Source organism: Bos grunniens, chromosome 28 (assembly GCF_055505025.1).
Source record: "Bos grunniens cultivar Pamir isolate PY7600 chromosome 28, Bosgru_T2T1.0, whole genome shotgun sequence".
Taxonomy (NCBI): domain Eukaryota; kingdom Metazoa; phylum Chordata; class Mammalia; order Artiodactyla; family Bovidae; genus Bos; species Bos grunniens.
Window position 1 is genome coordinate 18,674,254 of NC_141192.1, and position 26,753 is coordinate 18,701,006.

The 26,753-nt window shown below is 51.4% G+C and overlaps 1 protein-coding gene and 1 long non-coding RNA gene across 9 annotated transcripts in view; both read right to left on the reverse strand.

Moving 5' to 3' along the window:
• CDH23 (cadherin related 23) overlaps positions 1-14,179 on the reverse strand; it is a 439,149-nt gene extending 424,970 nt beyond the window's left edge. For 4 of the 6 annotated variants that reach the window (XR_015156859.1, XM_086382173.1, XM_086382177.1 and 1 more), the window contains exon 1: positions 11,161-11,293. The gene's annotated coding sequence lies outside the window, so the exon portion shown is untranslated. Of the gene's footprint in view, positions 1-11,160; positions 11,454-13,595 lie in introns of those variants that run through there. The other 2 variants (XM_086382172.1, XM_086382174.1) reach the window with 2 other exon arrangements.
• Positions 14,180-17,769: 3,590 nt separating this feature from the next.
• On the reverse strand, positions 17,770-26,753 carry LOC147342948 (uncharacterized). Of its 3 annotated transcripts, XR_015156860.1 has the most exons (6): positions 26,656-26,753; positions 25,540-25,640; positions 24,195-24,375; positions 23,951-24,072; positions 23,565-23,840; positions 17,770-18,879 (listed from the first exon to the last, which is right to left on the reverse strand). It is a non-coding gene; the product is annotated as an uncharacterized LOC147342948 (long non-coding RNA). The 3 variants fall into 3 exon arrangements; XR_015156861.1 differs by lacking the exon at positions 17,770-18,879 and having other exon boundaries at positions 23,415-23,783; XR_015156862.1 differs by lacking the exons at positions 17,770-18,879; positions 25,540-25,640; positions 26,656-26,753 and having other exon boundaries at positions 23,565-23,828; positions 24,195-24,329.

Genomic DNA, 26,753 nt, shown 5'->3' on the forward strand with positions numbered 1-26,753 from the left:
GTTTTCAGAGGGCAGCTGGAAGGCCTACGTCACTGGGCCCGGGCTCCTAAGTCTGAGGAAGCAGGCTAAGGCCAGAGTGTGGCTTTGGAGGAAAGTCCCTTTCCAGTCCTGGGGAGGAGGGCCTGACCCCCTCCTCAGGGGTCAGGTCATTGCTGACAGCACTCAGGACCCAGGAGGAGGTGCAGGCTGGGGCTCCTGCCCTGGTCCCAGGTATGACCAGGGGCCCTCTGCTTCCCACCTCTAGGCCAGGGGTCTGCAAACAGCTCCTCGGAAGGTAAAGCCAAGTAAAGTCAGTCTCCTCTGGGAAGGGACTACAGCATCTCACGTCCTCCTCTGCCCTTCACCCCACAGTCTGTTCAACCAGCTTCTCCTCGGGTCTGCCCTTCTACTCTCCCGCTGCAGTTCAAGCTCATTTCCTTCTGCTTGGTCCTAAAACGGCCCGCATATCTGCCCAGAGATCTTCTTTGTTTCACGGGGAGCTATGGGAGCTAGGGAGGCTCTTCTGTGCCACGTCTGGGTGGCTGTAAATGGGCTCCGGTGACATACACTTAAAAATGATGGACCCCCCAGCATTAGAAGAGAAAGTCAGGGCTGCTGACCCCCAACTTAGATCAAACGGTGCTTCCTTTGTCAGAGGCTGTTAAACCTTGGGATGCCATACCGCCCTGGCCCAGGAGCCTGTATTGTCCATGGTGGCCAGAAATGGCCCAGAGAGGGGGCCACCTTGGCAAAGGTGACGTAGCACATCAGGGCCAGAGGCCAGGAGCAGGGCCAGCAAGCAGACCTGGAAAGCAGGCCTGAGAGGCAGGGCACCGGAGAAGGCCTAGCCTCACGTTCCGCCTCTTCTCAGGAACACGCTGGTGACCAGCACACCTGCCTGAGTGCTCGCGTGCGTCCAAGTGCACGCCCGTGCGCCTACGCTCGCTCCCGAGCACGCATGTGCCCGCGCGCATGGCCAAGGCCAGCTGGGTCAAAAGCAGAAGGAGAAGGAGCTGCTAGTACAAAGAACTTCTGAGCTGGAGAGCTGAAAGGAGAGCGGGAAGGAAAAGAAGGCCCTGCTTCTCTACTCGGCCTTCCCCTCTCCCCTCTGCCCTCGCCCGACACCCTGGCCTCCCGTGGCGGCTCCCCAGGAAGCTGTGAAACACACAGGTGCAACGAGGTCACCTAGTTAACAGCCTCCCTCCCGCTGTATTATTCATGGGCTCCCTTCTTCCGGCCCGAGCTCCAGTTTCCAACAGCCCTCAGGCTCGGCTTGGCAGGTCAGTCAGCCTGGTAGGTCCAGACTGCTGCAACCCCCACTCTTTACACCCCATGCCCTTCCTGTCTCCTTCCCAGGACAGCAGCCATCCCGTGCTACCTCGGCCCCCAGCTGTCACACACCGCACTTCGGGTGAAGGGGAGAGCTTCGGTGAGGAAGACCAGAGAAAGAAAACTTTAGCTGAGGCAGATATGAGATGCTGAAGTTCCCAAAGGGGGCTATAGAGCGCTCTGTCTCTCTCTCTCTCTCTCTCTCTCTCTCTCTCTCTCTCTCACACACACACACACACATCAGATTGACCGGCCCAAATATGGTACTCTGAATAGTTGTGAAAGCTCTTGTACTTTCTGTGCCTTGCACAGTGCCCACAAACAGTAGTCCTTTGATTCGTTGACTTACACACTTTCCCCAAAGAGGGGTGTCAAGTTGCTGGAGTGGACATAAGCCATCAAGCCATTCAAAGACACTGCTGTTGGAATTTAGAAGTGTTTGTGATATTTACATATCTATCTGCATATCTCTTGTAAATCCTGCATAGTTCAAGTCATTAATGCATAATGACAACTCAAAAATATTTATTTACTGAGCTGTCTATATATCACAATTCATGTATATCTCACAAGAGTCCCTTCCTCCCCGAAGCAAGGGTCAGAAGGGTTTTTCCTTCTGCTGAGAACACTGTGGCTCAGAGGATGAAAGCACTTGAGCCGACCTAAGAACTGTCACGCAGTCTTCCCAAGCCTGCCAGGGGCATCTTTCTTCACCGTTCACACATATTCCTCTGCCTTATGGTTACCATAGGTACAGCAACACAAGGAAACTACAAGATGAATCCATGGTCCTCTAGTCACTCAGGTCAGGACCCAGAGTCCAGGCCAGGATTAAAGTTCGGCCAGAAATACTGAGGGCAGTTCACCAGCAAGCCTGGCCAACAGCAGTGGGAAGGTGTGCGGCAGAGATTAAACCACAGGAGTCATTGCATTCGACCCCCCTGGTTTTACAGCTGAAGTTAGGCTGGGGTCTCCAGTCTAGGCAGGAGCAGAGAGCACTGACATGGCTGGCCGTCCCACATGGGGCAACCTGATCCAAGCAGAGGACCTGTAGTCCAAGCTGGTGAGCTGTCCCCCTCATTTACTCCCATGGATGTTAAGTCACTGCCCAGCCCTGCTCTTAAATGCCTGGGTGCTGTAGGCACCTGAATGTCCAACCCCAGGGCAGAGTCAATCACAGGTAAAGTCCACAGGGCAGTAAACACACCTGACGGGCCTGGACCGAAAGTCCACCCCGCCACTGCCTCTGTGCAGACCCAGCGGGGCTCACGGGTCTTTTCCGGACAGTTTCCATCTGCCTAAGCAGGTATCTGGCTCTAGCCCTCTCTAAGAACAGTACAATGAGAAGAACATAGTAAGGATTAAGGACTCAGACTGCCTTGGGCAAATGACACCCCACTGCCTGCTAACTCTGTGACTCTGGGTACATTGCTTCACCTCTCTGTGCCTGACTTCTCATCTGTAAACTACACCCAGCAGAAGTCCCTGTCTCATTTGGTTGTTGTCAGGACTAAGCAAGGGGTTTTGTATGAAGTGCCAAGCCCAGGGGCTGTCACACAGTAAGTGTTTAATAAATGCTTCCTGATGTTATTTTCATCCCTGAAACTCTACGTTTATGACAAAGATCATATATCAACTGGCCATCTGTGGGCTACATGCAGCTTACATGAAGGCCTTTCCCAACAATATATATTACACAAGCATGGAGCATCACCATCTCAATGGACACAAGTTTGAGTAAACTCTGGGACTTGGTGATAGACAGGGAGGCCTGGCTTGCTGCAGTCCATGGGGTCGCAAAGAGTCGGACACGACTGAGCGACTGAAATGAACTGAACTGGGAGCCACTGACAGACCCCAGAGGCCTAAGACAGTGCCTGGCACACAGTAGGGGCTCAATAAAAATTTGACCAATGAATGAATGGCTTCATGGTGTTTTTAAATACTTGAATGGGTTGCTAACATTTGAAATACAATTTTGTAGTTTTTAAATCTAGATTTCCAGAGAATTTTGAGAAGTCGAAGTGTCTAACCACACTTATCCTGCATGCTGCTTTACAACCACAGGCGAAAACCGTAGCAGTGGTGCCCCCTTTTACATGGGGCGAGCGTGTGCGATTTGCCCAGTGTCCGCATAGCCAGCCTGACTCTCTTACACCCGCTGCCCAGACAGACTGGACGTTCTGGGCACCTGAATGTTCACCCTGGCCCAAGTCAATCAGGTAAAGGCCAGACAGCAAGGAAGGTCTGCATTTACCCAGCCCCAGAGCACTCTGTCCATGGCATTTCTTGCAAGCCCCAAGATCCCCTCCCAGTCTTCCTCCCATCCTAGTCCAGCAGGAAAAAAATGGGCCTTCAGGTCTGCTAAGCACCAGAAGCCCCCTGGCATCCAAGCCCCGCTACTTTGGACAGGCCAGACCCTCTCCTCCAGAGGACATAACCCCAACTGCTCTGGGTTGCCCCAACTTCCTCAGCTGTCCAAGCCAATGTCCTTCTTGCTTGGAAAACTCCCAAGTGTAAAAAGCAGCAGAAAGATGAACTTAATCCTTATCTTTCTTTTAGAAAGTATGCATAGACAATGAGATACACACACACACACACACACATACAGATAAGGTGCTTTTCTAAAACTCTGCTAGCAGTTCCAGGCCCCCTCTACTTCAGTCTTCTAAGGAGAGGGGATATTTAATCCCATGCTTGGTAACCAAGGTGCTGTGGGATACTGGGGGGCTGCCTGAGAACACATGGGCCCCTCCCCACCTTCCACCCCCCTCCCCAGCCCTGCCAGGGCTCAGGCCCATGGAGCTAGACCACATCTTCCCATTCTCCAAGAAGCCTTCCCCAACTCCTCTGTCTTCTGCCTTTAGCATTTCAGTGATCCTCTGTTTTCTCTGTAGCTCTCCTGACCATCTGTAATTGTCTTGAGTGTGTATTTATTATCTATCTCCGCCAGTTCAGTACAGTAGCCACCAGCCACACATGGCCAATGCTGAGTCCAGCTGAGAAGTGCTATAAATGCGAAACACACAAAAAATTCCAAAGTCTTAATTAAAAAAAAAAAGAATGTAAAAGATCTCATTAATAGTTTGTTATATCGATTATTGCTAAATGGTAATATTTTGGATACAATGGGTTAAATAAAATAGATTATCAAAAATAATTTCATCTATTTCTTTCAATTCTTTAAAATAGCTACCAGAAAATTTAAAACCATGTATGTGGCTTGCATTGTATTTCTATTGAATAGCACTGCTGTAGATGATGCTCAGCATAAATCCCCAGTCACTAGATAAGCCTGGTACACAGGTGATGCTCAGTATCGGTTAACCGAATGGCTAAATGAAAGGTCTCCCCAACAGTGGATGTAGGACCCTAAAACACAAAGGAAGGACCTCCTGCCCCACTGTCCAACACACGCTGGTTTTCCTGTGACAATCTACCCATGCCTCTCCTAAGACAAAGCCTCAGGCCTCTGTAGAAGGGACAGAGAGAGGCTTGGCTTAGAGTTCTGTCACCACCTGTCCCTGAAGATAGCAGCTCTTCTGGCCCCAGGAGAAAAGGTCAAAATCAGTCTCCTCCCAGGGCAAGGGCAGGCGACAGCCAGAGAAGGGATGCAGAGGACTGGAGAGTGAAGCCCTGGGTAAGTCCGGGGCAGGATGACAAGTCTTTTATCTCTGTAGCAAAGAACAGAAGAGGGGCAGAGCTAAAGGGAAGCCCTTTGAGGGACCCGGCCCACCCTGACCGAGCCCCAAGGAAGCCAGGAAAAGCCAGCATTTCTTGGGGACAGGACCAGCACTGCAAATGAAGACCCAGACACAGTCCCAGCCACCCCTTCTGTTTTCTCTCCCTTCCCTCCCTTTCTCTCTCTCTTTTGCTCTCCTCTATTTCCCTCCCTTGATTTCACTGGCTCCCAAATTACAGCCTTCCTTTCAGAAACAGACACAATCAAGGTGGTACACAGGGCCCTTGTCAGAAATGGCATTGCAGGTCCTCTCCAAATGGAGCATGGCCTTTAAAGAGGGAGGCAGCACTGCTAACAGCCTGTCCTGGGGAAGATACATCTTCAGGAAGGACTCCCTCCCTGCTAGGTTGATCAGCTTGCGGGAGGCTCTGGGTGAGTGTGATTGCAGGGTCAGGCCCTGGCTGCCAGGGACCAAGAGACGACGGTCTGCCTGGCCTCATGCTGGGGTGGAAGTAGCCGGGCTCTGCCCTTGATTAGCCACCGCCCAGGCCCACCGCACCCCAGGAGAGGGTCTAGAAGCAGCCCACTCCCTGACTGTGAGCCTCAGTTTCTGCACCTGTAACGTGGTACATGGTACATCCAGCTAGTTTCTAGGGACTCTTCTAGCCCTTGGCATAGATGTCACAAACTCAAATGGCTAAAGGGGCCAGGATATAGTGTAAATAAATAGGGTCAGATGTGAGGCGACAGGGAATGTGGAGACTGAGGAGAACTGAAGGCTATAAGCGCACCTGTAAAACTCACGTGCTGGCAAAAGCCAGGGTAAAATCATAATAGTGGTTACTTCAATGAATATAATGAAAAACTAAACAGTCTCTAAAAATAATGCTATAGAAAACTCTGTAGTTACATTATTTGATTATAATATGCTATTACGTAAAATAGGAGTATCACACACACACACACACCCACAAAAAGAACAGGAGATGGCCTGAGGGAGCCTCGTCAAGCCACCAAGGATGCATCAGATCCAGCTGGGGTTACACACATGCACACATATGCAAAAACCCATCACTTTCATTTAAGATCTGTTTACTTTATTGTATGTATATAACCCTCAAAGCATGTTTTAAATAAAAATACAAATAAATAAAAAGGGGTGGCTGCAACTCAGCCCCAACCAATTACTGTCAATTGGAAACACAGACCCAATGTTTCCTGTTCTAGCCAGATATGCCAGAAATCTAGCTCTTTATTACAAAAATGCCGTTTTTTAATGTTGCTAATAATTAATGCAAAATGAAAAACCACAACCACACATGCATACATCCTCAGGCAGAACTCGATTTGAGAACTTATAGATTGTCCAACTCTCAAAATAAGGGGAGGTTTCACCTCTTTGCTGGAATACAATGTGCCTAACACATGACTGAATCGAAAAGGGATAGTAAAAAAGCTACCACATTCTGCATGTGTACCATGTGCCAGGCCCTGCACAAAAGGCTTTCTGTAGAGTTTCCTTCTTATTAATGCTGACAGCAAGCTTGCAGTGTAATTGGAAATTATTCCCATTCAACCACTGAGAAAACTAAGGCCTGGGCAAGGCCTTAGCCTTAGCTCAGGAATGGAAGCTCTACCTGCCTCCAAGCAGCCTCACAAAAATCAGGAAGGGAATAGGTTTATGATCATAATAATAACCAACTCTTGCATGAGCTGTTAGACTCTGCAAAGGAAAGATCAAACTACAAACGCTAAGCCTGAGCCTGCTGTGTCACTCTCGGTGTCACTGCCTGAGGCCCCTGGGGCTGGGAACAGACGTCTGATAGCCCCGAGCCCCCAACAATACATGGAGCCTCTCAGACTGTCACTGTTGAAGGGAGACAGAGCCCCAGGAGCATGATCTCTGAGGCCCAAATACACAGCCAGAAAGAAGCAGCAGCAGCAGCCCGTACCACTCCCCGGGACAGAACCAGATTACATTTCACAATGAAAGACTAGAAAGCTATCTCCATGTGGCTACTTCTTAAATATGCCAAGTTTCTCACTGACACCCTTCTAGTCAATAGTGTTGGTAAGAGTATGCGTTTTCTGCCTTATGGAATTCAATAAAGCTATTTTCATATTGAACCAAAATAAATACGCTTCTATTTACCTCCATAAATGCTCTAATTCTTCTGAATTGACTCTTCCGCACAAATGATCACTCACCACTCTTGTAGATAGTTAGATCAAGATATGGAAATTTCCAGCACTCCAAAAGCAACCCTTAAGCCGTAGTCATCACACCCTGGAGCAACCATGATTCTGACTCTGTCATATAGGTGGGTTTTGCCTACAGGTGTGCCTTTTACTTGGGACCTGTGCTTTTCTATTCTCCACAGCCCCCACCACGCCCTATCGTCTTACACTTGATGTTGCTTTACTCTCTGGTCAGATTCCCAGCCCCTCTAGGCACATGAGTTTCTGCCTCTACTCCAAAGGCATTTGCCCAGAGCCCAGGATACAGCAAGATGGGCGCGAGCTGCCTAGTCTGAATGGAATCAATGTGAATAGTTAAAACCGGTTATAAGCATACTAGATGCCAATGAGTCAATGGACAGTGATTAAGCATCAGTCCCTGCGGATACAAGAAGGAATAAGATACAGCTCATGCTGAAGGAGCTCACGGTCTAGTGAGACACCGGACCGCTGCAGAGTAGGGCAAAGTGCGACGTTAGGGCCTGGAGTGAGGAAGACACAGCTAGGGAGTTAACCGCCCCTCCCACCCACCTGACTCATGGTACTGTCCACACTGGTGCAGGGGGCTGGAGCCCAGAAGAGCCTGTTCCCCTCCCCACTTCTCTTCCACTGGAGGCAGAATAACCCCATTCTGAAATAACCCATCTGGCAGGGTCCAACTCACAAATAACTTTGCACACCAATTAAATGGACAAATAGGACTACCTGGGGCCAAGAAAAACGCAAATCAAGGCTCAAAAATAATTTTCTAAAAAATGAACAAAGGCAGTTAAATTAATTTGCTAAAAAAAAATCACCATCACGTTTTAAAACAATGAATTTTGTTTAAAACCTGAGGGTTCTAGGAAACAGTAAGACTTCTACTGACCACGTTGTTTTTGAACTCACGGATGAAGGTATCTTTCACTTGAATGTCACTGTCTGTTAGTTCCATGACCATGCCAACCCACGTTCTCCCACAGCTCCCCCCAGCCACTCTGCCTCCTGGCAAAAAGGCCAGCACAGAGGAAGGACAGTCGTCTTTTAGTAGGTCTAGGGTGCACAAGTCATGCCATAATCTTTCGCCTGTGATACCGCTAGCCCCACCAAGGCTCTGAAGTCCTCAGATCCCCAGTCTCAGGCCAGGCTTGTCGGTGTCAGGGTCACCATTATTCCTCCAGAGGACCATGAGTGGTGACTTGCACCATGTCTTGGCATCATCCTGTTTCTTGGGCCTAGGGGCCTCCAAGGGCACCGGGTGGCAGAAATGGGGTGTCCAGCCTGGGGTGGTGGCAGGGGTAATTAAGAGTGGAGCTTGGCTGGTATCCTCTCCTCTGCTGACTGCCCCAAATTAGCATTTCTGCAGCTCCCTCTGCATAAATCCTGAAGACCGTGGAGAGGTGTGATTGATGGGTCATTCCATTCATTTGGGAGGGACAGATGAAGTGGAGGACAGTTCCTTAATTCTTTCTCCTTAAGGGACAGCATCTACCCAACCCGAGGCCTCCTAGAGGCAGAGCAGCTTATCCAGCTTCCAAAAACCCTGCCCCTTTCGCCCACTTCCGACTGGCCCATATGCAGCACACATGGCAGTGTTTTCATTACACAGAAAACTGAACTGCTACTTGAATCTGTATTAAGATGCCCAAAACACAGTTACCCTCCTGGCACTAGCAGGGAATACCCTCAAGGAGCCAGCCGTCGACAATTAATCCAACCCTACCATAAATGTCCAGGAAAAGAAGTTCCAGTCTCAATCTCATTCGCAAACCTACATTCTTATCCAGTGACCTTTTTGACACTCTTTCACCAAGGGCTGTGAAATGCTCATTCCTGAGAAGGTACTGTGGAGCAGGGCTTCTCAAACTTTACTGATAAAACAAACCTCTCAAGGATCTTGTCAAATACAGATTCTGATTCAAGAGGTCAGGGGTGGGGTGCAAGAGTCTGCTTTCTAACTAGTTCCTAGGTGATGCTGATGCTGCAGGTCCACAGGCCACACTCAGAGTAGCAAGGCTCTACTAGACCTTCACCTCCCAGAAGTATGTGCATTTTAAATTAGGGCTTCAGAAAGGCGCCCTTCAAAATATTAAGCTCAAAGAAACGAACCTCAAATGGTGAGTTTGCAGGTAAGGTTGCTTGTTGGGCAGAAGAAATATCTGGGAGGCATCCAGAACCATCCACCATCATAACCCTCAAATTAAGCTCTTTGGTAAGCAGATGTGAGAAGCCCAGCTTTTTGAGGGGTCAGGAAGGTGGAGACAGACATGTATATTGCGGCTCAGCCCAGAGGAGGCCAGGATGTCAGTCAGCTCTGGGCCTCTCACACACTCTCGAAGCTCTCCACCACCCAGAGCAGAGCCACCTGGTTCACACCTGTCACTTCTGTAGTGTCACCTTTCCAGCCCACAGGGTACTCTCCCTCTCTGCCGTTCAGCCACTCTGCATCCCACTCTCCACTCTTCCCACAGCACCAAGCATCCCAGTTCCCCCAGTTAAGGGGCCTCCTCCAAGCCCCTCCACCGCAGTGACATCTGTTAACCCAGACTCATAGGTGCTGACCACCCTCACAGGTGCTGACCACAGTGCACTTATCCCGCACCATGAACCAAACATTAACTCCAAGCCTGGTCTCCCCCATAAATGGGCTGACTCATCAGCACCTCTCTTCCTGGCCCCCAGCCAGGCTTTTCCAGCCCACCCAACCCTGGGTAGCTTAATTGTCCCCTGGGCAACTCTCTGACTCCACCCAACACACACACACCCACACCCACACCCACACCCACACCCACACACCCCCCCCCACCCCCACTACCCGCCCCCCCCCCCCCCGCCCCGTGCCTCTCCAGCTTATTTTAAAATCCAATCCAAATTGGGGCGGGGGTACTTGCTAAGCGGCTGAAAGGTAAGGGTCAATGCTTTCTCTGGTATGAAGGCAAGGTATGAAAAAAGAGGCAGGCGCTGCTCTCTGAATTACTGGGGAGGGTGGGGCGTGCTACTACCCAGGAAAGGCTAATTTGTCCCTAGTGGACTGCTGACTGCACAAGGGCTGCGGGTTGGGGTCGCAGGGGGCGGTGGCCGGCGGCAAGGGCACAGGATCTCGGCCGGAGGCACGGAGGTAGCGGCTCTAGGTGCTGGCTCCGCGGGAAAGCAAGGCACTGAGTGCCCTCCGGCTGGTGCCGCCACCACCTTGGCACGCACAGGTTCTGCAGGCGTCCCGGGCTGACCTGCAGGGGAGACAGGGGCTGCGTTCCTGAGTGCAAGCCCCTGGGGACAACCAGCACTGCCGGTGGCCGGGGAAGGCAAAGCGCGAGCCGCACAGGCTCCCTGCTCCTCGAGGGGTGCGTCTTCCCATAGCCGGCCCAGAGCCGGGAGGATGCAGGGGTCTTTTGGGGTCTCTGATGGGCACAGAGATGTGATGAGGGGAGGGGAGAGCTACGTGACTTTAGGTCCCTCCAGTGCCGACACCAACCACCCGGTGGGGTTGTGCCCCACCCCATCTCCACTGTCCAAAGGGGGATCCAGAGCGCAGAAGGAGACGAGATCGGACCCCAACTCCCTCTTTGCCCTCGAAATTCTCCCCACCCCAGACCCAAACCCTCTCTCAGGCTCAGAAAGCAAAGCGCACGAACGTTCCCGGGTCCAGGAAGCGAGGTGGGAAGTGGAGTGCCTTTCCTCCCAAGGCCAACGCGGAGGGAATTCGAGTTGCCAGGAATCAAAGTTGCCGCGCGTCCAGCCGCGGGCTGGGAGTGGGACCCAGGATGCTGGCTGGGAGCCGGGGATGGAAGGAGGCCCCGGGCGCCAGCCGAGGGCGATGGCCGTGCCGAGAACAAGTGGTTCGGCGGCTACGGTCGCGACCCCACAGCTCCAACTTTCCCACCGCGTGGCGGGTGAACGGCTCGGAGAAGGCGAGGGAAGCGGGGAAGGAAGGGGCGGTGCGTGGCTCTTGGTACCGTGTGCATGTGCGGAGCGGCGCCGCGCCTTGGGCTCTGCTCTCCGCTGGATCGGCCCCGGAAGGCCGCCTGCTCCAGTGCTGACCACCGCCGCGTCTCGCCGCCGGTGCGAAGGCTCATCCGCGGCGCGCTGGCCGCTCCTGGGTCCCCTTCGGCCGTCCGCTCGCTGTTGGCCGCTTGCCGGACGCAACTTCAGGCGCGCCGCGGGCTCAGACGAGGCGCGCCCCAATCGTCCCGAAGCCCGGCACCTCGGCGCCCCATGCCCGGGGCCGGCCCGCCCCGCCCCGCCCCGCCGGGATCAGCGCCCAGCAGCCGTCGGACGCGTCTTCTCACCAAGCATCGCGCTCGCAGCCCGCGCCCCTCTTTCTGGAGCCGCCGCCGCGGCTCAAGTCCGCGATCAACTTTCCCTCGCTTCCTCCGCCCTGCTCGGCCCCCGCCACCCAGACCCCGCCTCCTGACGCTCCCTCCCTCACCTCCCGCCTCGCCCAGCCCCTGCCCGCCTCGCCGCGCCCCACTGCCCACCCTCCCACCACGGTGGGCGCCAGGATCCCTGAGCCCCCTACCCCTGACCCCGCTCGGACCCCCGGGAGCAGCGCGAAGCTGGGGCCAGGCGCTTAGGGCATGAATATTTCAGTGCTGGCGAAACTGCCCTCTGCCGATGTCATGGCACCGGCTGCTGTGGCAACTCGACGAATCCCCCAAAGGGGCAAGGAGGAAGCCAGAGAAAGCGGCCCCAGGTGCATGCGGGAGCCGTGCTCCGCAGGGCCGCCCACTGTCCCGCAGAGGGGTGGGGGCCAGGCTGGCCTCGGGCGGAACGGGGAAACACTCCCGGGAAGCCAGAACGAGCGGGTGCCCAGGTCTAGGTAAGCCTGCGCCATCTGTTGGCTTTAAGCGCCCCCTCTCTGCTCCCAAAGTCGCTCTGAGCCCGAACGGGGCTGTCCCTCCAGTCATTGGGACCACTTAGCTGTGTTGGCTCAACCAGCTGGCTTGGCCTACTCCACTCATACTCTCCCATCTGTGCCCTCTCCATCAATCAAAGCTGACAATATCCCCAGGTGCTTACAAATGAGGGCCCCGAATTAGAAGAAACCTGCGCTGTCACCTGAGGACCCTCACCCATGCAGGGTGCACACCTGAATAAGGGTCTACAAATTTCTTTTTGCACATGTATAAGGTTGGAGACTTCATGACTTTTCCAGACAGCTGGAAACAGGAAGAGTCTATACTGGCATCCTTGAAGATGGTCATTCCCTGACCTTGATCTTTACCTCCCAGGGCTAAACATTCTGAATTCTTTTAACCATTTATCATATGACTGGATGTCTGGACCTGTATCAGCATATTGACAATAGCTGCCTGGAGTCAGGCACTGGGCTGAGACTTTTGGCCTGACTTCATTCTAATCGCAACACAGCTTTTCTGGTAGGTGTGTCATTAGCGTGGCTACAGGAATAAAACGGGCTTTAGGGAGGTGCATATGGAGAAGGCAGTGGCACCCCACTCGAGTACTCTTGCCTGGAAAATCCCATGGATGGAGAAACCTGGTAGGCTGCAGCCCATGGGGTCTCCAAGAGTCGGACACGGCTGAGCGACTTCACTTTCACTTTTCACTTTCATGCATTGGAGAAGGAAATGGCAACCCACTCCAGTGTTCTTGCCTGGAGAATCCCAGGGATGGCGGAGCCTGGTGGGCTGCCGTCTATGGGGTCGCACAGAATCGGACACGACTGAAGTGACTTAGTAGCAGGGAGGTGCATGAGTTACCCATGTGGTGGAGTCAGGTACTGAACCTAGAATCTACCTGCTTCCAAAGCTCCTGTTCTTTACCATTTACTCATTATTGCTAATATACGCTAGCTAACTGAAATAGGTTCTGGGGATGTGACAGAGGAAGAAATAGGCTTGGTCCTTGTACCTTGCAGAGCTTCTCTAACGGGAAAAACAGTCAATGAAACACAAAATCAGGTAAAATTACAGTCAGAATTGGTGCTAGGAAGAGGAATATTTTAATGGTACCTGGCCTAGGGGACCAGGGAAGACTTCTTGGAGGAGATAACACTGAGCTGAGATCTGAGGGCTGCACGATGGGGAGAGAGAGAGTGGGTTTTAGGCAGAAGAAACAGTATGTGCAAAGGCCTCATGGTGGGAAGGAACTGGTATACATAAGGAAGGGAAGGAAGTCTAGAAGGGCTGGGGCGCTGCAAAGGGTGAGGAGGTCAGTGAGTGTAAAGCCACAGTGGGAGCAGGGCCCGGACGCACAGAGCATGTTGGCTTAATCAGGGTTTGATCTCTATCCTAGGAGTGGAGGCTTTGAAGCAGATGGTTGGGGTGGAGGTTGAGGGGTGGGAGTGTCATGAAAATAGGAAAAACAGGGAATTGATTGGGAGGTGATAGATGATAAGAGCATCTTTCTTCAGTTAGAAATATTTACTTACCATCTACTGTGTGCCAGGAAGTTCTCAACCAGGAACAAACCACACATTTCAGACTAAATCCATCTTGCCCCTCATTTTTGTACAGAGAGTTTTAGCAGAACGTAGACATGCCCATCGGGTTATGGCTCCTTTCATAGTAAAACTGCAGAGTTAAGGAGTTGCAACAGAGATTCTTCAGTCCACAAAGCATAAGATATTTACTATCTGGCCCTTTACAAAAAAGTTGCTAAGCCCTGGGAATCTTGACACTGGGATACATCAGTGAATAAAACACACACAGAAATGTATGCACACAAATCCCCCCCCACCCCCCACCCCAGAGCTCACATCTCTGTAAGCTATCTCAGCTGTCCAGGTATCAGAGTCCTGGCCTGGGGTGGTGATATAGAAATGGAGGGAAGGGATACTCAGGAGGTAAAAAATCTACAGACTTGGGAGATGGAGTGATGCTGGAGGTAGAGAGGGAAATGTCATGGAGACCCCAGGTTACTGGCTTGTGGAAATCAATGGACAGGGTGCTATTCCCTGAGATGGGGAGCGAGGGAAGAGGATCAAGAGGGAAGAGAAGCGAGCCACACCCCCTCCCCCACTCCCTGCCAGGGTGTGTAGAGTGTGAGAGGCCAGTGCAGTGACTGAGTGCAGAGTCAGGGAGGCCACTGGACACACGAGGCTGGGGCCTGAGGACAAAGGGCAGGGCTGGAGATGTGGTCTGACAGGTCTCAGGGAGTCACAGTTTCAGATGGTGATGGAGCCAGGAGTTGGGAGATCTGGTTTCTAAATTTCAGACAGCTCTCTAACTGGTTTTGACCTAGACATGACTTCTCTTAAGACTCCTGTTCCTCATTCATAAAATGAAAGTACTGGAGGAGGTGCTCTTCAAAGTTTCTCCAATCTTAAATCCTTCTTTCTTTCTGCTTTGCCACCTCTTCTCAAACTATGACTCCCCAGGCTTTCTGCAGTCATTTTACAAGTGAACAAAACAGCACTGAATTCAGCTGAATTCACCTCCTCCAATGTGGGCATCATACTTCTGTTCATAGAAATTCTTGGGCAGCCACTGTTATTCCACAAGCGTTTGTCAAGTGCCCGCTCTGTGCCAAGAACCGTGCTAGGACCTAGGGTGTCTGTCTGAGTGCAGCCCACCCACAGAACTGCTTTGAGTGTGTAATAGGGGATTCAAAGCAACTGTGGTCATGTAGTGATGGAGGAGCTGAGAATCCAAATCGGGGAAGATGAGGTGACTCAGTTCAGCAACAGCAGAAAGCTGCTACCCACCCTAGGCTGGAGGGACGAAGAGAGGAAGCAGTCACCAGGATCAGGGCACACAGCACAAGATGGGAGCACAGTGGAGCTGGCAGGTGGGAGCCAGAGACACAGTTCTACCAGAGACACTGCTTGAGGTCAAGGATGAAGAAGAGACACCCTGGCTTCTCTCCCCCAGCTCTGGCCTCCCCCAGCACCTCTCTTTGGCTGACCCCAGCCAGAAGCTGCAGACCCAAGTGGGATTTGGGGTCAGTCCTGCTGTGATTTGAAGCAAAGCAGAGGAGCCGGGAGTGGATCTGCCAGGAGCAAGCCCACACTGCACACTGGGGACACAGCTATGAATAACAGGCTGTCTTTGAGGCACTCCCAGTCCAAGAGGGGACAGATATATAAATCAGGTACAGGCTGACAAGGTAGGTGTCACAAAGCGGGAGGTAGTCCAAGGAGAGTGGGGTGATGGATTCTCAGGAAAGTTGAGTCCAGAAAAGCTGTCTGGACCAAGAGACTTAGGGCTGAGTTTTGCTACGATGAACAGGAATTCCACAGGGAGCAAAAGCACAGGGGCATCTTGGGTGGAAGGAAGAGTGTAAGCAAGGTCCGGGGACATGTATGTGGACTCTCCCCGCAGGAGCCGTGGAAGCTTTCTGACCCTGTAGGCGAGTAGCAGCCCTGCCATCCACACACCAAGCAGCCAAATGCAAGATGGCAGCATCTGCAGGAGACTCTGAGCTGGTCAAGGGAACTCAATCTCTATGCCCTGAGCCAGCGCCTTCTCCTCTCCAGGGGATTATTCCCTGGAATGCTAGCCTTTCTTCCTGACTGGAGTTTCCATCTCTCAAACCATTTCAGGGTTGTCCACCAAGAGCTCAGAGTTCTCTCCATCTGCCTCTCCGTAGGAAACCTTTGCCTCTCCCCCAAACCTGTGGGGCACCTCTTACCACTTTATGTGACTTTGGACAAGTCTCTTGGCCTCTCTGAGCTCTGGTTTCCACTTCTGCAATTACGACCATGATGCCCGCCCAGCCTTCCTCCTGGGGCAGTGAAAGAGCACTTTGACAACCGTAAAGAACCACGGAGATGCTGCCAGCCCAGGGCCCAGCATCATGCAGACCTCCCTCCTCCTGGGCGGAGCTCCCTGCTGAGGAAGGACCAGGCCCTGCTCTAACAACTGAAAGGGAAGGCCCTCCACCACCCGTCTCCTGGCCACAGGGCACAGCACGTGGCCCAGGCCAGCCAATCAGAAGCTCCCCTCTCAACTTTGAACCTTGAAGAGAATCACAAAGTTTAGAACTAGTTTAGAGTAGTTCAGAAGTTATGGAAAGTACCAAACCCTGCCTGACAGCACTTGAGGCCTGACCTGGGCTTCATTCTCAGCTGTGTTCTTGGCGACCCGCTTTCTTTGGTCCCTCTGTTTTCTGGGCCTATCCTCCAGCCTCTGTGTGGTTCTATAAGAACTCTCCCTTATCTAACTAGCAAACTCATTTTCTGCATCAGCTAGCCAGAGGCTATTTCTGTTGCTAGCAACTATGAGGACCCTGCCAGGTATGGACCATATGAAGATTCTCCTGTCAGTTGTAAGGGATTACAGTGCAACATGGGGTCAGATTTGCCAAGGTACCTCCATCCCTTCTTTTCCAAAATTTAAGAAAAAAGGAAAGAAAGGGAAAAAAGGAAGGAAGGAAGAAATCGAGAGTAAGAAAGAGGGAGGGAAGTAAGGGAGGGAGGGAAAGGGAGGAAGGAAAGACGGAAAAGAAAGAATTGATATATTGGCTCTTCCTATATCAGAATGACCTTGTCCATGTTTCTCCAGAAGTGGCCACATCTCTGAGTGGGTTCATCTTTAGCTCAGAGATACATTTGACTTTAGGATCCTCAAAGGCAGAGACAATGTCTTTGTTCATTCATCTAGCAAGCATTCCTGGAAGGTCCATAGTGTGCCAGGCTCTGGACTGGGGGCTGAGAACACAGAGAAGCATATGACCTCTTCTGGCCCTCAGAGAAGCTGCAGTCCAGTTGGAATGACAGCTACAGAAATAAGTAGCTGGGAGGCATAAGACAATGCTATTCGAAGCCAGGACCAGGTGCAGCAGTGACAGAGGGGCTCCAAATAGGTTACAGTTTCCTAACCAAGAAAACTGGGCAAGACTTCCAAGAGACGAGACCCCTGAAGCAGAGCCTTGTAAGATGAGTGTGCTTGGCCAGACAAGGTCAGCAAGCGCATCTGTGGTAGAGGGGCTGTGTGTGTGCCAAGTCACGGGGGCATCACATGGTTCAGAGACTTCAGGCAGGGGAGCAGTAGGGCTGGGCCCAGTTGTGCTGGGAGGGGTGAGAGAGGAGGTCAGGAGAGGGGCATGGGCTGGGTCATGAAAGGCTGGTCTGGCACACCTGGGCCTGGCGGTCACTCAGCAAATGATGCTGGAGGCAGAGGGGGCTGGGCTTGGAGGCAAAGATGCCCCGTATGATGCCTGACGATACTAAAGAGTATGATGGGCTAAAGGATGGAGAGGAAGAGACTGCATGGCCCCGCAGTGGCCCTGGGCTGGCATCTTGGAGGAACGGGCACCTCTGCTTCACTGTCTCTATATCCTTAAAATGCCAAATACTCCGGTGGCCCTCTGGCACTCTTCGTGAGAAAGAACAGGAGGAAAGGAGCCAAGGGAATCCAAGTCTGCTCTTTTAAATCTGTCCTGCCTATTAAACCACCTGGGACTGAACTGGCTCCCCGCTGGGTCCCCCAGCCCCGACTGGGATGCTTTCCTCCCCTCCTTCCTTCCCCAAGAATGGAGGTGAGGCAGGGGGTATAATGGGTCTTAGCCAAATTCTCTGAGCCTCAGTCTCCTCGGTTGTAAGTGAGCCCCCAGCCTCACCGAGGGCCTCCCAAGGTTGCCTTTCAGGACGAAAGAGAAAAACACACGCTCAAGTGCTTTATAAACCGTGAAAACAAAACAACACTCACAAACAAGCCTCATCCCTGTGAGGGCCGATTATGATTTTTAACGGACATAAACGCCTCTCCTCTGGGCGCCCTCCATAACAGCCTCCCTCTCCCACTTCACGTTCCCTGCCCGCCCCCTCGGTTCCCAGCCCTGAGCTGTGGCAGAGCCCCTTTGTCGCTTCCTGTCTGCATCCCGCCCGCTCCCCTCTCCCGGGGCAGTGCCTGCCACCATAAACCAAGCATGTGTGCTCCTGAGTTTAGTTTGTGGGCCCTCGGAGCCTGGCACAGCTGTGGCGGCTGGATGCTGCTTTTGAACGAGCAAGGCTGGAAGGCAAATGGGGTGGGCTGGGGCCACCCATCTGCATAGCCGGGGCCTGTCCCCCGGGGGTGGAGGGGGTGGGGGGGTGTGCCCTGAGGGCATGGCTTCCCTAGCCTCTCCATGGAAGCTTATCCCTCCCCCACGAGGCCTAAGGAGCCAGGCTCCTCCCCTCACATTTCTGCCCCGCTCCCTGCTCCCCTCTCCCATCATTTATTTATAAGGTATTCACAGCAAAATGAATGACAAAAAGTTAGGAGCTAATTAAAGCTGGCACAGATTGGCACATGGGGGCATGAATTATGCATTGGTGCAGAATGGCAGTTGGTGGCAAGACCGGCACCATGTGCCCTGGGCACTAGTAGGAAGTGGGCATGGGGTCCCCTGCTCTGCCAGGGTCCCCTGCCCTGCCTCTTGGAGGGGCCCCCCATCCAGGCCCCTCTGTATTTCTCTGGGGGCAGCTGGAGCTGCATCCACCACCCCCAACCATGGGCAATTTCTCTTCCTACAGCCCAGCATGTCATGGCTGTGAGTGGCGTCAACACCACGATCAGAGGCTGGACTCCCCACAGAAGCAGGTCCCTGGTTCTCCTGGCATGTGCTTGCTGCAGCCTCCAGGCAAAATGGGCAGGGCTGGGCTTCTCAAAGAGTGGGGGAGGCAGCAAAGGCTTGAGACCAGCCAGCTAACGTTGATATGAGCACATTGGAGCTGGAAGACGCCTTTAAGACCAGGCAGTCCACACCTCGAGGTGCCTTCACAGATGGAAAACCTGAAGGGAGAAGGGCAAGATTTCTACAAAGCTACACAGAGAATAATAGTAATAACACCGTTAATTTAAAACAGATTTTGTGCTAGACACTGTTCCAAGTACTTTGCATGGATTATCTCATTCAATCCTCACATGAAAAAGACACTCCAGTGAACCAATCTGACAGATGAAAAAACTGAGGCAGCACAGAAATGAAAAGGCAGGTTGCCCAAGGTCACGGGGAGCAAGGTCTGAGTTAAATGAAATCCAAGCAGTCAGATCCCAAGCTCTGCCTATGTGTGGGCCCAGACAGTGGTTCTCAACCCTGACTGCACTTCAGAAGCTCCTGGAAGGAGGGCTAAGAGTGTAAAATCAGGATCAGAGATTTGGATTTGATTGATCTGGCTGAGAACTGCACAGGGCATTTTTGAAAGCTCCCTGGGTGATTGTAATGCACATATGAAAACCACTAGTCTCAGGGGGAGGGGGATGGATATTGACCCCAAAAGTCACAGATGCAAGTTCTTGCTCTGCTGCTCCTGACTGTGAAGCAGAGCGCATGGCTCGCCCTTCTGGGGCCTCTGTTTCCTCATCTGTAAAATGGAGTTAGTAACTGCTTGGGCTCTGAAGTTGGGCTGTTTGAATTTAGCCTGAATCCTGCCTCTGCCTTGTGAAGTTCTCAGTTTGCTCATCTGTAAAATGGTGACAGTACTGGTATAGCTGCGAGGAGGGAACGAGCTGATGAGTATGAATTGGTGCCTGGAAGCCATGGTCGTTAGCTGTCCTGGGAATGGGGAACCTTGTCCCTCCTGGCCCACAGGGCTGGGGCCAGGATCTAAAGAGGACCTAGACAAGGCCGCGAGGCTGTGCGCGTTGGCGGGCACAGCGAGAGGCTGTCGGTCAGCAAAGACCGGGTCTCCCAGCTGCCGGTCCCAGACCCTGACTTTTCCTTGCACACTGGAGACGGGAATATATTATCAAGGCAGGTGCTTCAGACCACAGACAAGCTACCCCTCTCGATGTGGTGTGTTATCCTGCCAAGTAATGTTCTGTGGACACGTGGAAATATATAGTTTGGGGCTGGGGTTAGGCAGGGGTGGGAGAGAGAGACATTGATTATAGAACACTTCTCTTCTTTTGAATTTTGAACCATTTGAATGGTTCAAATACAAAAATAAATATAAGGGGAAGCTTCAGGCAGAAGGAAAGTGGTCCCAGATGGGAGCTTGGATATTCAGGAAGGAAAGTGGGTGACAGAAAGGGAAATACAGAGAAGTACACATGAATCTTGGTTGTATAAAACAATACAACCAATGTTCAAAATACAGAGAGAAAATTAAAATACATGGCCCAACAGCACATGAATCAGGGAGAGGGTAAAGAGAATGAGAATGTTCTACAGGCTTTGCATCGTCCGGGAAATGGGTTAAAATGTGATGTGTGGGAAACATTAATACATCAAGGATGGCTGCTCTGGCTCTCGGCTAACCCTAAAAGAACCATAAATGGATGGAGAGAACCAGTCAATAGAGGGGAAAATTGAATAATAAGGTTGCATGTGTGTGTATAATTTTGAGAATTATTTGTTGTTTATAAACAGAGTCATACTTCACATATTGTTCTATAACTTGATTTTTTGCTCTTAAAATATATCCTGGAGCTCTTTCCACATGGGTACACAGAGGGGCTGCCTGCCTCTTGTTAATCTGCCAGTGTGCATTCCATAGAAGGATGGTAACAGAGCTTGAAACGGGCTTGGGCCTTCCAAAATGGGGCCCTGTGTGCCGCCCACAGAGCCCATTCCGGCTGCAGACTGTGGAACCAAGGAATGCAATACCCCTGGGCCCATCCACAGCCTGGACTGGGGGGGCGGGCAGCAATGAGCAAGAGCTGCTGTCTCCAGGCTCTGAGCCCCACTCCAGCCCCATCAGTCACACAGCAGAAAACCCAGTGTCCAGTAAAGAGAGGCACGCACCCCCGGCCCCACATCCCACCTCTGGGCCCTATTGCAGTCAAACTACCCCAGAAAAGAGCTTGTTCCCATTTTCAAGACTCCTGATGCGAAGAATTAAGAGGAAGCCTCAGAGTGGTGTTCAAAGCCCCCAAACCTAAGAAATTAGGCCCGATATATCTTTGGGCTTCACCCCAACCTCTCTTCCCCGCAAAGCCTCTGTCTCAGCTGGCAAAATACACAGATACACAGAGATGGGTACAGAGATGTTTAGTGCAGTGCTCTTAATAACAGGGGGAGGTGGGGAGGGAGGCTACATGACCCCTCACCAGGGACTGGTTCAGCAGACCATGCCTTGACTCATCTATTCTGTGGGCCACTCGGCTCTTCAGACTTCCCCATCCCCAGTCCTCTCTCCTGCCACTGCTCACTGCCCTCCTTGCTCTCTGCTGAAGCCCATTTTCCAAGCCCCACCATCTCCTGGAAGTCTTCCTTTCCCACCCTGCAGACCCCCAGGTCCTCCTCTGACCCTCAGGGTCCTCACTCTCTGGACAACTCCCACACAGAATCTTCAGGGATGGTTTTGTTGTATGTCTGTCTGTCCTGTTTCCAATCAAATCATAAGCTCCCAGAAAGCAGGGACCAAGGTGTGTCCAGAGGAGCTCTAGACAGATGTCAGAAGACTCATGATTCAGCCCTGTGTCTGCCCTTTTCTCCCTGAATGACTTTGAACAAGGTATTTCTCCCCCTGAGCCTATGTCTCAGGGCTCTGTCTTATGTAACCACGAGGAGTGAATTCAAGGTCCTTCCAGGGTCCTTCCTGCTCTCAGAGTCTAAAGTCATTTTGTGCTTTTCTGTACCTTCCTAAAAGGTAATAAAAACTAAAATTTTACATCTTAAGAGGGTTGCACCCACAGTCTTCCTTAATCCTTACAATGATTCTATGAGAATGGCACTTTGTTGTCCCCATTTCACTGATGAGAAAACTGAGGCACAGGAAGGCTGTATCAGTGAAGTTAAACTGGGTTATGGTCAGTACAAACAAACTCTGAAGTCTCTGTGGCAATAAAAGTTTACTTCTTGCTCACACACAGTGCAAGGCTAGGGGTATGGTTCTCCTCTGAGGGTGATTTGGGGACTCAGAGAACTTCCATCTCAGAGCTATACTCTTACATGATAACCCTGTGGGATACTGCAACACAAACCCATAACCCTGTGGTCCCACACAGGCCACAGTGACAGGGCAAGACAGAGATAGAGGATGTCCACATAGGCTCTTAGCCACCTTTCCTAGAGCAGCACACATATCACTCCTGCTCCCATTTCTCTGGCCAAAACTAGTCAGTCACATGGTTCCAACCTAACTGCCAGGAGACTGGAATGTTTAGTGGGTAAGCACCAAGAATCTGCAGCAGGGAAGTGAAGGAACTTGACCAAGGCCACTCAGGGAGTCCTGGTGTGAAGGATTTGAACTTAGACAACAAGACTCCAGGGCTTTCTGCTTTAATCACTATTGTGCATCATCTCCAAAGAGGTATTAGGTCCACAAGAGCTGGGTAAGAGGCTGATGGTGATGGATAAGGTGTGGTATGATGGACCAAGGTGAGAAAGGTGAAGAAGAAATAGCAGCCAGGCAAAAGTAACAACAGGCAGCCACCAACCACGGAACAATCCTAGTAGTTTCCCTCCAGTGAGCATGTGCAAGGGGCTAGGCATTTTATAAAATGTTCATCTGATCCTCTCAACATCCTGGCAAAAGAAACCTCACTTCCATTCTACAGATGAGGAAAGTGAGGCTCAAGGAGACTGAGCAAACTTCCCAAGGTTGAGCAGACGGGCAGCATCTGGGTGACTCTGAAGGTTCTCACCCATGGAGCTGCAGAGGGCTTCTAAGGGAGGACCAAGTTGAGGCATGAGCTCCCAGTGTGGGCTCTGACAACCCTTCGCTGCCAAAGCCAGAGCAGAAGAAGCCTGGAGGAGGGAAAGGGGAGCTGTTGCCCGGGGTGTACTGAAAACTCTGGGGACAGAGCAGCCCCCAGGGTACAGACCAGTTCCCCAGGCCCGGGCTGCCCAAGGGAGTCCAGATCTGCAGTACGGGCGCCACCTAGAGGCCAAGTGCGGCGCAGCACCTCTCACCCTATAGAACCCCACCCGCCATCTGGAAATGGAGGGAACAGGGGCTTTCCTTTTAGAGAGACCAGAGCCAAAAATGCGGAGGCTTGGTGCCTGCCCTTCACCATCTGCTCCACACATGCCCCATCCCCAGATCTCCTGTCCCAGCCATCCTGGGTCTCTCTCTAGACTTATTTTTATTAAAAATACTAATTGATGGGCCAGGCACTCTTACAGGCTCACTTTGGGACTGACAGTCTAGATTCTTGGCTTCAGTATTTACTGAGTGATTAGCTGGCTGTGTGACTCTGGGTAAGTCACTGTCCCTCTCTGGGCCTCAGCTACTTTCCTTGTAAAATGCAGGTTACATCCAGAGGTAACACAGGGGGCCTAGAGTTTGAATTCCAGCTCTGCCACTTCCTTGCTGTGTGGCCCTTTGGACAAGTTAATTAACTTCCATGTGTCCAGTTAAGTCATCTGTAAAATGGGTGGATGATGCTTATTCAAAGAGCTTTATTATCAAGGTTAAATGATTACTTATATATGTAATAAAGTCTATAATATACCGGGTTCTGAGTCTTGCTCCCTTTCCTTAACTACCTCAAGTTTTAAAGCTGAGGTTAAATGTCCAGGACTTTCCTACCTTTATCCCTAAGAAGGGTGAAGATCAGCCCCTGGATGTCCACACTCCAAACGTGGACCCTGCCAGGGAGACCGGAGACTGTCCAGGAGCCTTGGTTCCTGCAGAGTTCTTTACTCCAGCCAGTGCATGAGGAAGCTTTCCATCTCCTCCTTGGGTCACCTCCAGCTTCAGAGTGAGACTTACCTCTTCACTGCTGTCCTGGTGAATGGCATCTGTCCCCTGGAGTTGCACAGTGTGTAACCTTTGTGGCTGTTCATGGCAGCCCTGAAGTTGAAACTGTCAGTAATTAAAAGTGCACTTGGATGTCAATTACAGCTCAATTAAAAGAAAAAAAGAGAGGAAAAAACTTATCTAAAAAAACAAATGCAATGGGATACAGCCCATACCAGGCACAGCAGGAGCAGAGCGGGCAGAGTCTCTGCAGCTTTGGAAAATCTCAGAAAGACTTGTAACTCCACCCATGACACAGGCCGGATTCTTCATGAGCCCAGTACTCCGCTCACTCTTCCTGGCAGGGCCGAATTGGCATGAGATTAGCTACCACTGTTAACACTTACAGACCACTGTTGATCTCCCTGAACCTCAGTTTCTTCAACTGTAACATGTGGGTCTAACCCTTGACCTGCTTACCTTCTCTGGTTGTGCAATAAAGATCTTGAGTCTTCTATAAACTATCCAGCCCTGTTCAGATGTATTAATCTCCTCCGCACCTCAGCAAATTCATTCACTTATTCGTGACTGAGAACTCAGCAAGGCAAAGGGCTGGGGATATGATGGTGAGTGCAATAGGCATCCTCCTCTGACTACACACCTTAGGGAACAGAAGAGAAAAGATATAATCGGCACCTTCCCAAGGGCACCCCTGCCTCCTTCTCCTTCCCCTGTCTCTGCCTCCTTCTGGGAAAAGCAGGAACCACCAGGACTTCCTTAGCACTTTCTAGGTGCCCAGCACTCTGCTCAGTGCCTCACAGACAGATCACAGCTTTTATTCCATTTAGCAGACTTTGAAAGGGTGGCACTGCTCACCCCATTTTAAGGATGAGAAAGCTGAGACTCAGAAAATGTTTCCTTTAAGTGGAAAAAGCCAGATTGAAATCCAGACCTGTTTGGCTCTTCAGTGAGAGTTATCCCCTGAAATTACAAAGGGAAACAATCACCATTCCTGAGGGCTTCTGATGTGTCAGGGGACGGGCACTTGATGTACTTCATTTTACTTAATCTCCAACCAATAATGCCAGTTAGGCCCACTCACCCAGCTTTACAGATGAGGAAACCGAGGATCCAGGAGGGTAACAGAAGCCCTGTGCTGGCTGACGCCATGGGAGTTGGACAGATTACAGTAATCAGCTAATGCCTGAGCGGCTCTGAAGATGCAAAGCCCTGTATTGAAAGCCTAAGGATGATGATTAAGTCAGAAGGTGGAATTAGCTGCAGTAGAGGGAGCAGGCTGCTGCCATGAGGAGAAGATTAGTGACTTGCTGCCCGATTAAGCTGAAGGCGGGTTGGGAGGGAAAGAAACTGAGAGGTTTACGGTGTCGTTCATGTCAGAGAGAGTTTGTAACTGTTGACCTCCAAGGCAACGATCACAACGATCACACCGCAGTGCTGAAAGGATGGAGCAGCATCCATAGAAAGCAGGCTGGGTCCCCAGCATCTCTTGCCTTTCTCCCTTTCATCCATCCATCCATCCATCCGTGAAACAAATACCAAGAGTGTGCTAGCTCTCAGGCACTACGGATACAGCCAGGAACAAGGTTCTCATGAAGCCCCCAGCCGGGTGACAGACATTTAACAATAATCACAGAGCAAGGAATTCTCATTTTTAAGTGTAATCATGGCACTGTGGTTATATTTCATAAAAGAGCCCTAATCATTCAGAGACACACACCAAGATATTTACAGATGAAATGATGTGATGCCTCAGATTAGTACAGGAGGGGGGAGTGAGTCCAGATAGAGGTGAAAAAAGACTGACCCTGAGTTGGCAATTGTTGAAGCTGGGTGATGGGTACATGAGGGCAATGTATTACTCTGTTTTCTTCTGTAATTGTTCTCAAATTTCCATTTAAAAAACATCTAAAAAAAAGGCAAGTAAGTAATTACAATTCTTGATAACTGCCACAAAGGAAAAACAAATATATGGTGGGGAATTATTATAGAGAGGCCTGATTTCTACTGGAGATCGGGAGTCATTTTTTGGCAGGGTGAGGCAATGGAACATCCTTAAGCTAGTGATTGCTCAAGTGAGCTTGTCTCTTCCCACCCTGAAGGAAGGGCTGGCAGAGCTCTCCCTTTTGGGCATCACCAGCAGCTTTCTGGCAGACCAGAGGGCCTGGAGGACCCAAGACCATGCCCCAGGTCCCTCGTCATTGTGATGGAGGGAACAGGAGACCCCAGGTGCAGACTGCACCCCTCATGGTTCATGACTGTGTCGTGTGCATACATTGCTGTCTCCCATGAGCATTAGAAAAACCTTGAGGAAGAGGAGGTGCACTCTCCACTTTACAGATGAGAAAAACAAGGCTCTGAAGAGTTTTTTTTTTTTCTTAAGTCCTGCTCAAAGTCAACAGCAGAGCTGAAGATTGAGGCCTGTGCTCTTGTCTGTTTCCTCCACTCACCCCAAACTGTTAACACAGCCATCGTTCCTGGATCACAGGTAGGGGACTAGGGAGAAACTGTTAACAAGAAAGACAGCTGGGACCTCAAGCCCCAGGTGCTGTGAGCCCAGAGAAGGCAAGGGTATCCCTCGGGAGCATACAAGCCTAGAGGGCAGGTGACAAGGCAGAGAGAGCTGGAGTTTCCTGGAAACATGCAGAACCAAGTGACTAGGGCCTCTAACATCAGGGGAAACAGAGTTCAGGGGTCAGCACTCACCCCTGCTCACCCCACCCCCAAGTAGCTCTCTCAGCTGCAGAGCTGGCCAGATTTCAACATCTGCAGAAGAGGCTGCAGTTCTGGATTAAGGGCACATGCTTGGGCACAGAAGCGGCCTGAAGGGCGGGCATAGGGGCCAGCCTTGGACCCAAGGGAACTCAGCACTGGAGTGAGGGCACCTCTCCAGCTGCAGCCTCTGTGAGGCCAATGCACTCACCATTTCAGTATCCCTTAGTGAGTGCTCCAGCTGTGTTCAAAGGGAATAGGACAACACTGAATTCCTGCCTGCGCAGAGAGAAGCAGCAACGACAAACG